The 9,080-nt window shown below is 33.7% G+C and overlaps 1 protein-coding gene across 1 annotated transcript in view; it reads right to left on the bottom strand.

The window, feature by feature from the left end:
* CACNA2D1 (calcium voltage-gated channel auxiliary subunit alpha2delta 1) overlaps positions 1-9,080 on the bottom strand; it is a 319,906-nt gene that overhangs the window by 155,478 nt on the left and 155,348 nt on the right. The gene's annotated exons all lie outside the window — the stretch shown is intronic.

Below are 9,080 nucleotides of genomic sequence, written 5' to 3'. Positions count from 1 at the left end.
CAGGACCTCACAGAGCCTCAGTGTATGCATGTATATTATAAATGTCCAAGAGGAAAGTAGATCTTGTTTTGTTTCCCAGATTTATTTGTCACAGAACCTGCCTCCTTTTTATGTAAGAAACATACCATAAAATATAGGTGTCTGTGAAGACCAAACAACCAAACCAAACCCTATATAGACAAATACATGAAATCATGATTCATAACACTGAATGAAACCCAGGAGTTCAAGTGTATTTCATATAGAGTCAATAGCACTTTTTAACTTACCATTAAATGATTTTTAAAATAATTAAGTAGCTAGAGGTTTTTACCATGCATATAAGCTCTAATTCCTGAAACATTTCTTATAGCATTAGTTTTGAAGCAAAGTTAAAATACAAAATCAGAACTCATCATAACCATCTGAATTCACCTGAGACCCAAATCTAATTACTACCTTATTGATCCCTCATGCAACCCTGTAATTTATACTTAGGAGACAATTTTCAATTTAAAATGCGGAGTCCATCAAAAGTGAAAGTACCGAATAAGTTTATCTTCATTTTAGATTTTATTTCTTCCAACTGCTTCCTTATATTTCAAAATTGAACTGTGCTGAAACTGTATTAAATTTCATGCAGTTCAGTATCATCATTTTCAACATTCTTTATAGACCCATATGTACATACTGCTCTGCCAAGGGAGACACAATATAAGCAAACATACCTACCCTTACACTTTCGGTAAAATAATGGATACAGATTAATTATATAAAGCCACTTGTGTCTAGGACTACACTTGGTACATGGTACTTGAATGAAAGGACTAAATTTATTAGCAAGCTTTTTCCTTATGTGTCACACATCGTCACATATAACAAATAAAGATAATTTATTTCTTAAACTTGAGATTCAGGATATCAACTACAGTCCCAGAGGAGGGTTAAGTATGATAAAGAAATGCTAGTTTTCACTCAAACTAAGTATTTTGATTGTATTTAGATAAACTGTGCTGGAAATTAAAATAAAAACTAACATACAGAAAACTGGGTTTGAGAATTTCCCAATGCCTTTCCCTCTTTTACTGTGCTATATTTTATACAAAACCCTACTACCTCTTCTTTAAGAACCTCTGTATTGATTCTAAAACTGTTATTGAAAAATGTATATTGCCAAGTTTATTTAAATTTCATACATTTGTACAAGTCTTTTGGGACTTTGAAATACATATAATTCAAAAAGCTGGCTTTTTTTCTTTTATGTGAACTATGAAAAACACATTAATCACAAAATAATACTACATTTCAAATATTTATACCCCTTCTAAAATGGGTAATTTGTATTTCTACTTTTATTTTATTTATTTATTTACTTTTTGATTGATTTCAGAGAGAACGGGAGAGAGATAGAAACATCAATGATGAGAGAGAATCATTGATTGGCTGCCTCCTGCACGCCCCCTACTGGGGATTGAGCCCGCCACCCAGGCATGTGCCCCTGACTGTAATCGAAGCAGGGACCCTTCAATCCGTAGGCCGACCCTCTGTCTGCTGAACTAAACCAGCTAGGGCATATTTCTATTTTTAAAAAGCTCTCTTTTTTATACAAGGTCAATTTCTTATACGGTCAAAATATAAATGTGAAGGAAAACAATAGTGTCACTTCCACTGCCTTACAACAAAATTTCTTCTCCAATGAATGTGACATTGCTTTTGGCCTAGAAACATTTTTTTATAGATACACTTTCCTTTCCCAAACCTCAAAACTTGCATGGATAGCATGCACATTTCATTAGTCCTTTATTTTACCTAAAAGAAAAGCACCACTGATCAATGTTAGCAAGGATAGATCCATGTAACAACTTGGAGAAAAGATAATTGTGCATTTAATTTGTCACCCCATTCCATCTACATGGCAGGTGGACTATAAAATTTAAACATTCACAGGGCACTGAATTTATATAAATTTTTTCTATATAAAAATAGTTTCCAGTCTCAATAAATCATACTTTCTTATGGAAAATTGCAGTGATTTGTTTTAGTGTGGCTTATAGTATCAGAATTATTTGGCTCAGTAAAAAATTTAAGTATAAGCTTGAGGAAAAAAAAACATGATTTGGTGAAACTGTAAAGTTGTAAATCAATTTCATTTATAACTATCTCTTTTGCTATATAAAAATATATATTAGCTCTGTATATAAGAATGTACATTAAGATGTGTGCAGCTTCTGTTGATGGTAATGCAGATTGGTGCAGCCACGGTGGAAAAACAATATTGAGTTACTGCAAAAAAACTGAAAATGGAACTGCTTTATGACCCAGTAATTCTACTTCTGGGTATATATCTGGAGAAACCCAAACACTAATTCAAAATAATATATGCTCCCCTACGCTCATTGCAGCATTATTTACAATAGTCAAGATTTGTGGGCAGCCTGAGTGTCCATTAGTAGATAAGTAGATAAAAAACCTCTGGTACATATATATATATATAAAGGAATGTTACTAAGCCATGAGAAAGAATGAAATCTTACCATTTGCAACCATGTGGATGAACCTGGAGGCTATCATGCTAAGTGAAATAAGTCAGTCCAAGAAAGACAAATGCCATATAATTTCACGTATATATGGAATTTAAAGAAGAAACAAACACACCAAAAGAAACCCATACGTACAGAGAACAGACTGATGATTGCCAAACGAGAGAGGTTTTGAGTGATAAAGGGATTAAAAAGTACAAATTGGTAGTTATAAAATAGTCATGAGGATGCAAAGTATAGCATAATGAATATAGTGAATAATATGGTTATAATTACATATGGTGTCAGGTGGCTGCTGAAAATATCAGGGGAACACTTTGGTAAAGTATATGATTGTCTAACCACTGAGCTGTACACCTGGAACTAATACAAAGTAATAATGAATGTAAACTGTAATTGAAAAATCAAAAAAGAAAATACAAAAAAAAATCAGCATTGGAAAACACATAAATGTAAGGTCAACGTGTTACTACAATTAATATTACAAATAATATTTCAAAATCTAAATAGCAAGCATTTTTAAAAACTAAATTGCTTCCAATGAAACAAGACATAGATGTAGTTCCACTTACATTTGTTCAGACGATTTTCAATACAAGTATTTTAAATTACTCGCTGACATGAAAAAGAAAGAATGTGAAGCTTCGTTAAACTAAATAAGTATAAAATCAAATGACTCAAATCATGGAAGCACCAAAATATATCCAGAACCAATCTTAAGCAGGTTGGGATAAAGGACAACTTTCAGGAGTATTGGACAATTCACACTGAGTCAGCACTGTTTCTATGTCCCGATGGATTTTAGCTAAAACAAATTCTGTGTGTCTGGCTGGTGTGTCTCAGTCGTTGAGTGTTGACCGATGAACCAGGATATTAGGGCACGCGCTAGGTTGCAGGCTCAATCCCCAGTGGGGGGCATGCAGGAGGCAACTGTTGTTGATTCTTTCTCATCATTGATGTTTCTCACTCTCCCTCTCTTTTCCTCTCTGAAATAAATAAAAATATTTTTAAAATGAATTCCGTGCTAAAACAAAATTAGGAAACAGTGTAAAGACAGCTATATGTCCTGAGGGGGTATAATTAAAGAAGAGGCAAAAGAATGAGGTGCATTCCTTCTCCCTTTACCCTATAGAGACTTTGGGATCTTTTGACCAACAGAGGGAGACAGTCCCCAACTATTCTACAACTTGGGCGACTTCACCCTGTGCTTCCTTTAGAAAACAAAGATGAAGACTCCCCTCCAACCATAAGGAGCAAGTTCTCGCATCACAACTCACATGTGGCAAGACTTTGAGGTAGCTGAAATTGAAGAATAACTCTTATTTGTCATTGGACGACATGACCACATAAATCAACTGTCCTAAGTTTCAAAATAGGTGAAAATTAAGAATTTCAGATAGTTGTAAACATTTCCCCATTTTGTTCAGTTCAAGCATGTGTATTTGCAAATGTGCATGTGTGTGTTTCTTAATCATTTATCTATCCTATTACTCAAAATTCCCTCAGTCCCTTCTCCAGAAAGTACATAGTTATATCAGTAGCTTCGAATATTTCAACTAATTAGCATAGCAACTAATTAGCACAGGCATATATTATAAAATTGAGTTTTCTTCTTTAACATACTTCTGGCTAAATGTTTTTTTATGCAAATTATTAAACATGACCTTGGAAGTTATTTCTAACTCAAACCCAGAAGTTTTCAGTGGATTTCAGTGTATTCCATGCCTTATGATAGGATAAAGCCAGCAATGGCCTCAAAGGAGATTTGTAGATGGGTTAGACCTTTGGAGAGCTATTTGTCATAATTTAAGCACCACCAGATGACAAGAACAAATTGTTTCATTTCTGATTTTAACCAAGTAGTTTAGTTATTTATTATCTCCTTCAAACAAATTTATCCAAATAGTCTATGCTAATATAATACTGCTGCTTACTGAAATTTAAAACATCCCCTAGCAAGTTGAGAGATAAATTACTTTAGTTTCCCAGCGTCTACTGGGAGTCAAAAATTAAATCTGGGCAAAATAGACCATTCCATCTTTAAAATGGCACTCTGAGTGACAGTCCCTTGCATGCCACTTGCCTATAAAAGTTGGCCTCTGATGAATAGTTGATGTTAAAAATTCGAAGCATAAGTACAAAGCTTCTACATGGAAGTAAGATGCTGCCAGAAATATGATTTAAATATTGGAACAGAAAATTAGGATTTTATAGCCAACATCTGAAATATATGACACATTCAAAATTCAAATAGATATTAACGCCCCTTCCAATTTAGTAATGCTCTTTTCTTGGCAATAGCCTTGGCTCTGCACAATGATCCACCACCTGACAAATTTTAGGCAACTGAATTGTCTGCTAAAGACTTTGTTTAAATCTTATTATTGTGGTCATTTTTAATCACTCTTAAGTTCCAAATATGAAGTCAATCAGATAAACATTAAGGATTCTCTTATCTATAAATGAGTTATGTTAATAATTCCCACCAACAAAGAGCCCCATAATTTAGCTCAAATCACTTATAACTCGAATGTTGTGGTTAATATATCTTTGTACCAATTTGACCTGGTAACCATACACCACTGCTCTTGACTGTGCCCAAGTAAACCACGCTACACAGGATGAGCTAAACAGCAGCACTGCAGCCCTGTGTGAATAAAAGAAGTCAGGAACTTGTGTGAGTGTGCTTGTGCGGGTGTGAGTGTGGCTGGGTGTGCATGCATGGGAGCAGGGGTGAGATGTGGGGGGAGAATGTGAATGGAATGAACGTTTCCAAATATAGATAAAAGTAGATGAAGTAAATTGAAGACAATAGTCTTTGAGAGAAAAAAAATATTTTTGTGTGTCATTACATTTGTGTGAGGTTTAGAATGTATGAGTATATTGTTTATAAAGATAAAAAGGAAAAGGAAAGGCCAACACAAGTCAAACTAGAGATTAATGTTACCAGATTAATGGACTGAAGTCATATGACAACCCTACAGGAATATTATATGCCAGGAGATAATAACACAACTGGTTAAGTTTAGCACAGTGCCTGGCACACAATATGTGACCTATATATGTTATAAACTATTATTTTATATATTGAAAAAGAAAAATCAGTATTATCCATAGAATTTATGTTAGTTTTATCTGGTACTTATATGAATCCAAATAAATTATTACAGTTTTATTTCCTTAGGTCAGTTAGTATGCTGTGAGTCTATTTAATTCATTTACAGTTACATATTCAAAGACTCCATGTACCAGAGTGAAGAAATACAATGATTAATTTCTGTTATTATTTTTAATTGGATCAATTAGATGAGGTACATTTTTGAGGAAGTCTAATGCAAATGGGAGGCAAGTGATGGCTCAAGATGCATCCTGCCCATTGCACGTGTTGCTGTGCTCCAAACTGCTCCATGATTCTGTGCACTCTATCCAAACCCACTTCTCACACCTCAGTCCTCACTAACTCCTGCCCAACCTTAGAAAACCAAAAGTTTGCTTCTCCCTTCCAACACCCAAACTGCGGAATTCTGATGGAGAAAATGACACAGCAAGCTCTCACACAGAGTAAGTCAGCCGTTCTCACAGTGTAAAACCTAGGATAAGCAAACATGTGGATTTGCTTTGGTAAATTTTCTTCTATTTGGAAATGCTACTATCTGAAAAACTGTTTCTTCCAATCATGTGATTCTGTTTGGCTGACAACACAACTCCTCTAATGACAGACATTACAGGTGCCTGAATCTGTCCACTTACAACTTTTCTCTATAACTTTCCCTGAAATATTCCATTTTCCAGGAGTAGTTATGGTCGTGAAAGATAAGCTGCTTAAAAGCTGATGTGCCAGAGATTCCTTCTATCTCCATGCTTCTTAATTATAAAACCAATAATATATTATTTTTTAAGCTAGTTAGAATGTGGTCTCTAACTCTGACAACTGATAGCACTAATACAAATACCACACTCCCCACAATGGTCTTTTCCATTATAATTCCTATTACTAACAGTTAATAGTATTTGCTTGAACTTTAATTTTTGTTGGTGGCATGATGAGAACGTAACTACAGTAAAACCTCAATATAACAAACTAATTTGAATAAGGGGTATCTCTTGAAGCTGAAAGTCTGTTATACAATAAAGTAGGTTTTCTGAATTCATATGTTAAAAAATTGACAAATTAGTTACTTTTTACTTATGTGGACACATTAAAATTAAGTCTGTATGAAAAGATTAATTTCACAGAAAATTTTTCTATATGTATTACTGTAATTTTAAATTTATACTGACTAGGTCTAGTAAATGTGTCCATTCACCATTCACCTCAAGTAAACAAATGCATCTGGCTAGAGCATGGCTTATTGCAAGTGGAACATGGGCCTGCATGAGTTGAAACTGCTACAGAAAGCCATGCCATGTACATCAAAAGGTTTGGGACATATTGGGAAGGCAACCAAATAATCAATCAATCTCTCTCTCTCTCCCTCTCCCTCTCTTTGTGTGTGTGTCTGTGTGTGTGTGTGTGGAGTGTTCACTTCCACATATTCCTGCCACCAGAGAAAGCTCTCAGGCAGAGATATGCACATGCTTTGGGTAGGAAGCTAGGGGAGTGTGTGTGTGTGTGTGTGTGTGTGTGTGTGTGTGTGTTCAGAAGATGTGGGCAGGGGGCCCACAACATCTACTATAGACACATAGGGAGTGTTTTAGAGATATTTACTGAGAGCATAGCTAAATCAATAAATGACTTTAAAGTGCTTAAGCAGTGACTAGTTAGCAGTGTGACTTTTTTTAGGCGTTGATTCATCATCTGTAAAATGATGAGTTAGTTGACAAATATAGTCTAGAATCTTTCCACCTATATAGTTTTATGTTTTCACTGAGTAATTGTTTTTGCTTTAGATCATAGAAGATCTAGCAGCTGTGTTCCTCTATTTTCACAATAAGTCTGTGATTACTTCTCTTCTCAAGTGAACACCCAATAGAACTTAGACATCTTTCAATTCTGAAAGGTAAAGAGAAAGCTTTCTCTTTCTTTTTTTAGCTGAAATCTCTCTGAAATATCTCTGTAGAAACATGTAAAAGTGTAAGAACTTCTACATCATTATTTTTCTTTATATCTTAAAAGGTCAAGTCAAAATATATCCATTTATCTCTGAAACATAATAACTGTATTTCTGAGGATGCCTGTGTTGAAATAAAAACCTCATATTAGATTAAATCAACCCCTTTATTCATACCAATCTGGCAGTCTCTCCATTATGGCATAAAATAATTGCTCTAGATCAACTATCTTTCATTAATATCATGAAATGCCATGCATTTGTGTTGAAACTAATAGAAATCAGGGTGTTTTTTTTTACAGGTGATAGAGTAAAGTTTAAATCTGTTCCACTTCTCTGTAAAAATAATTTTACTAACAGTACAAAGAAAAAAAAAGGCTACTGCAGAAGAAAATAAATGAAATAAATTCTGAAAATTTAAAAAGCATGACATTCCATTTGAATAATATATAAATGCTTTGAAAACAAATAAAAATTCCTAATAGCTTGAACTTCATTAGCCTAGTTTTAGGAATTATATTTAATTAAGTTGTATTTCAAAGAGCTTTTAAATTGAAATTGTTCATTGATTCAGATATAACTTGACTCTAATTAAAACATGCATAATTGTTAAAGTGTTAATTATAGACGCCACAATTCAAAAAAGTTCTCAAGGAATCCAAGACTCTCAATATAGTCCTAGTTCAGTTGTATACTGCATTTCATCTTTCACTCAAATTTTTAAAAAGAAAGGACAGGGAAAAGGAACTCTGTGGACCATGCTTAATTCTTCAGGCATACTTTTACAAATTATTCATTTTAATTTTCATAATGTATAATTATTTAGAAAAAATATATAAATTTTTCTTGGGAGTATTAAATAAAACCTTTATATTTTTTTCTAAAATTATACACAAAGTTGTACCAAGGAGAGGCAGCATGATGCAATACAAATGCACTAAATGACAAATTAAAAATCTGAATTTTATTCTTCGGTGCAATTCTTAGCCTGTGTTAGCAAGCAAACAAATTAACCTATTCAAAATTGTTTTGTCTTCTCATTTATCAACTGGACAAAGAACTCCAACTTCAAAGGGTTGCAGTGATAATTTAATGCTATAATTTTTCTGAAATAACTGTAAATGTTAAAGATATATATAATAAATATTAATATTATATAGTATATAAATTATAATTGTTTTACACAATTTTAATGAAGGTTAAAGTTTAATATATAATTACTTAGATATTTGTTTTAGTAATATAATTACCTAAATAAAATAGAATAAGAAAAGGTTGCAATATTGAATAAAAAGTAAAAAAGAGGGGAGAACCGAAGATGGCGGCATAGGTTAACACCAGAGATTGCCGCCTGGAACAACCAAGTCAAATTAAGCTTGATCCAGGGAAAGGACAACGTCCAGAGCCACAGGAGGGCTGGCTGAGTGGAAATTCTACAACTAGGAGTAAAGAGAATATTATACCCAGACTCAGAGGCGGCGCAGTGCTGAAGTGAAATCCTGAGGTAACG

This window comes from Myotis davidii, unplaced genomic scaffold, assembly GCF_000327345.1.
Source record: "Myotis davidii unplaced genomic scaffold, ASM32734v1 scaffold49, whole genome shotgun sequence".
NCBI lineage: Eukaryota > Metazoa > Chordata > Mammalia > Chiroptera > Vespertilionidae > Myotis > Myotis davidii.
The sequence above is the reverse complement of the archived record's forward strand: the minus strand, read 5'-3'. Positions and strand labels throughout refer to the sequence as shown.